The sequence below is a fragment of the Ammodytes marinus genome, assembly GCF_949987685.1.
Source record: "Ammodytes marinus genome assembly, chromosome: 13".
NCBI lineage: Eukaryota > Metazoa > Chordata > Actinopteri > Uranoscopiformes > Ammodytidae > Ammodytes > Ammodytes marinus.
Window position 1 is genome coordinate 3,510,130 of NC_137217.1, and position 4,897 is coordinate 3,515,026.

Here is a 4,897-nt window from a genome sequence, read left to right on the forward strand (position 1 = left end):
GGTTCGGCCACCAAGTAAAGACTACAATAATTGTCGCAAACTCCAGACGACGACTTCAACAAATGGCGTCATGATGATGCGACGGCTCTCCGTTGCCCTCTACTGTTCATTTAATATATTGCAAATGACGCCAGGCGCCTATTTACAAAAGCTGCATCAAAAAATGTAAGGCCACTGTCACTTCTTTTAAGAATATGACCTCGTTGTTTATAAGCAGACATTTTGACATGCAGGAAAAGCAGACGTGTAATGAATAAAACCAACAATTAGGCCTATACATCCAGGTGTTCCAAGACTGTTGTGCATGCTGGCTCCCCAACCCTTTTACTATGTCCCTATCTATGATTGAGACACTTACATGGAGCAGTCATCCTTAATGGTATTAATCACACCGGGGCTTTTGATTCAGACTGACACAACATATCCCCATAATAACCTACCTGAAATTAAACTGTTGAAAAAAGTTGAAAAGGATGAGCCGTATCGTCCTCCCTCTGATTCACTCTCACTGTCTTCATCGTCATCGTCTTCTGGATCTCTCTGGTTGTCATCTGTCATAGTGAAAACATGGTAGGCTATCTCACACAGCTATGGTGTAGGTGTTTAAAGTGTGATACAGTGTGTATGCTAGCTATAGGATATCTCTCGTCCACCAGGGCGACTGAAGCTTTTGTTTTTGAAAGGCTAATCCGTTAAGAGGATTTCAGGACAAGAGTTCTCCGACTTCAAAATAAAGGTCCACGCCTATTAATCATTTTTAATGGCAGATACCTAGCCTAGTCATTCACTAGGAAGAATGACATTCAATTGTCAGTGTAAAAAAGTGCATGGTTTAACAAGCCTACACATTGCAGTAGTTTGCTATTTGATTCAAATAGTTGAGTTACTTCTTTCTTTCCTTTTTCTTTTTTTTAAATGTATTGTGTACTGAAACTACAAAGAACAAATCTTTTTGGGCATAAAAGGAAATAAATCATTTTAATGTGACCATTGCTTCTCATATTGAAACCCAATTGACAAGCCCCAGATTATAGAACATCTGTATTTGTTTCCTACAAAAAGGTTTTTATGTATAATGATATTTGTTGGTTTATGTATGACCTGTCAAGTAGGGTTGCTGAAATTTCCCGAAATGGCCCCTTTTCAAATCCCGGGATTTCAGAGCTCCTCACGGGATTTCCCGGGATTTCCCGTTGAAACCATTATTGCCCTTTAATACTACTTTAATGGGACTAAATCAATGCCAATAGATAAATAAATGCAGCAGAACACCGCTATATTACATCACGTTTTTATTTCTACTTAAATAACATGAAGAAAAGCCATTCAAATTAGGCAAAATATTTTCCAGAAGTTAAATAGCCCTATTGAAAACGGTGTTTTTATGAAGAAAATACGAAAAATGTTTCACAGAGGTTCAATATCAAAACATGGCCAAAAAACGGTGTTTGGCGAACAAATGTATTTCAAACAATCTATTTTTATTTCTATGAACGAAATCAGTTTAAATTGAATATTTTCCAAAGGATAGGCAAATAACAAAAAATGCACTACCGATTGCTCTTAACGTGTGAAATAAGACATGACAGAACTAACAGCCTATTCAAACTGACACGCTAAGCAAGATTACTTTCCAGCTTTCCTTTCTTTTATTTTCATGAAGTGTGACTTCAAGAGACACTGCTCAGCCTGTTTCTGAGCTTTGTCACGAACTGACCGCACACCGAGAACGCTCTTTCTTCCACGGACGTCGGCTGTATGGTGGAAAGTGCAGAGTAGAGCTGCTGCAGGTGTTTGGGTCGCTCTTTGGTTGCCTCGAAGAGCGCAAACTCGTTTGAAATTATTTTGTGGATGTCATTCCCATACTTCTGGTCTGGCTCGGGACATTGCATGCAGTCATTAGCCTCGTTCGACTTGGAGCCGTCTTGCTCAGACCTGCGCAACTATGAAGCCCGTCTTGCTGAGCGCACAACAAAAATGCTGTGCGCTCAGCAAGCCGAGCGTCATAATTGCGCAGGTCTGAGCAAGACGGCGACATCTCTAACGAGGCTAATGACTGCCTGCTGCAGATGTGCAGTAAGGCTCTGGGTCATCGTCTGCTCGCTTGGCTCTGGCTGATACGCATATTCTTGGGTATCATCAGACTCTTCCTCGGACACAGCACTTTCAGTATTGTAGAGGCGCTGGTATTTCGTATGCCTGCCTGTCTAAATAATATTTAAAAATATATCCCCCCTCAAAAAAAACGAAAAAAAAACAAAAAACGGGAGGACGGGTCCCGCGGCCAATTTCCGGTACTCCCGGACTGACTCATTTCACGGGAATCCCGAAATCCCGGGACCCGTCCAGCAACCCTACTGTCAAGAGCAAATTGGCACTTTTTATTTTCTGCAATATTCTCTTTTTTTCTATTGTATTTGGTTGTAATTTCATATCAAAAGTACATTGTTTGGGGGCGCTCCGGTGGCGTAGTGGATAAAGCGTGCACCATATTGGCTCCAGCCTTTGTTGCATTAATCGTCCATAGACACGGGTTCAAATCCGACCCGTGGACCTAAAGGCCCCCCCCCCCTCTCTCTATCTCTCTGTTTCCCCATTTCAACTCTGTACTTTCTAATAAAGCTTGAAAAATAAATTTTTTAAAAAGTACATTGTCCTTTTGATGATTTCTTATAAAATAGGTTGAACTCCTTTATCTAAATAGCTTTAGAACAAATGTATTTCTCCCTAGGGAAACTTTGCTCTTGTTCAATTCAACTCAGCCATTGTGCATTATGATGTATTGTGATTGCATTGCTTTACCCATCCATTTGACTGTATCTAAAGAGTGTGGGAATGAACCTACTGTCACTGTAAATGACAATCAGCTCTGCACAACAAACATGTGTTGATGATGATAACATGCTCATAAACTCTATTTGTAGTAACTTTCAAAATAGTCACAATACTTTATAATACAAGCAAACACAAACACAGAACCATCGAAAAGACATACAAATAAACAGTCTAAAATGCAATGTATGATCCACTCCCATCTGCCCAACTGAAACAATTGTGTGTGTGTGTGTGTGTGTGTGTGTGTGTGGTTCCTCTATAACTGATCCTTTAATGAGGACGCTATCAGTGTTGTAACTGTTTTAAGGCAGTGACTTACTGTTGGTCTAATTGCCCCCTTCTGTCTGTCTATCTATCTATCTATCTATCTATCTATCTATCTATCTATCTATCTATCTATCTATCTATCTATCTATCTATCTATCTATCTATCTATCTATCTATCTATCTATCTATCTATCTATCTATCTATCTATCTATCTATCTATCTATCTATCTATCTATCTATCTATCTATCTATCTATCTATCTATCTATCTATCTCTCTGTCTCTTTCTCTGTCTAACTGTTTTTAATTTTCTTTCCCAACAGGATGACGTGGACGGCGACAGAGAACTTCTGGCTCTCTTTGAAACGCCCGCCACTCCTTCTCCCATCAAGTTCAGGAGCAGATACGTCCGGAGAGAAACATTCTTTAGACCTTTGTACATCTCCAAAGACGGTCGGCCGAAAGAAAGACTACGGATAATTTTGGAAGAAGAGGAAGATTTATACAACCCCACACCTTCCCCCCCCACCCTCCCCTCTCCCTCTGAGCACTAACACACACACAGACACACACACAGCCACACACACAGGCCTTCCGAGCCCTTTTTTCCTAGTCACTCAAATCGCTGTACAGGGCCCATCCATGTTCCATCCATCTACGCACAGTCACACCTGTGATGAAGACAAGCCAGACACACAGACAGAGGGCTGGGACGTAAACCAGACAACCATCACACCGACAGTAGACTGTGGCTTAAACATGGCGGACACACCGACACTGGACTGGGAGAAGGAATTCATTGAGACAGATATGGATTGCGAAGAGATAGAAGCGATTTCTATCCCTCCGTGTCTCTCAGCCTCTTCCCCCGATGTCCAAATGAATAACTGGAACTGGATACTGGATGAGACGGACACTGACACACTGGTGATTATACTTTAACCTTAAGAAGTGTAGTGTGTAAATGTGTTGTTAAAAAGCTTAATTTTGTTTATCCATTCAGTTAAATTCAGTGATAACTTGTTGATGTCAAAACATTTATAAATGATTGAATGACTTGTTTTTAAGACCCTTTCATCCGTGTGTGTGTGTGTGTGTGTGTGTGTGTGTGTGTGTGTGTGCGTGTGTGTGTGTGTGTGTGTGTGTGTGTGTGTGCGTGTGTGTGTGCGTGTGTGTGTGTAATATGTTTTTTTATTAATTCTCTTTCCTCTTCAACAGAAACGCTCTCCAACTTTCTCCGGCACAATCCGCATTCATGTCAAAAGCAGAGAGAGCTTCGAGGAAGAGAAACCAAACGATTGGGAGATAATAAAGGCATCTACAGAAGACCACCACAGCAGCCCAACCATCCCTCTATCAACACAAGAGAATACAGAGGACGAATGCCCCAAAAAATCCTTACCACCTGGCATCAAAACACCCTCCACACCTACACCCAAGTCCCCCTCAGTCCCTTCCCTCACCTCAATGAACGGGGCTGACTCTTTATCGTGGCACAGCGATTTTGACGGCCATGAAGGCGAAATTGCGGAGTTGATAATGAGTGAAGATACCCTTAAAATAAGACCCAGAAGTAAATTGAGCTGGTGGAAGCGTGTGAAAACATGTTTGATGAAGACCAAGGTCCAGCCAGTGACCGAGGCTCAGATGAGGAGAGCCATTAGTAACATGTCTACTGAGGGGAAGTGTGAACTGTCCCCACGTGAAACGGTATGCAAGACAGACAGACAGACAGACAGACAGACAGACAGACAGGCAGGCAGACACAACCACACACACACACACACACACACAC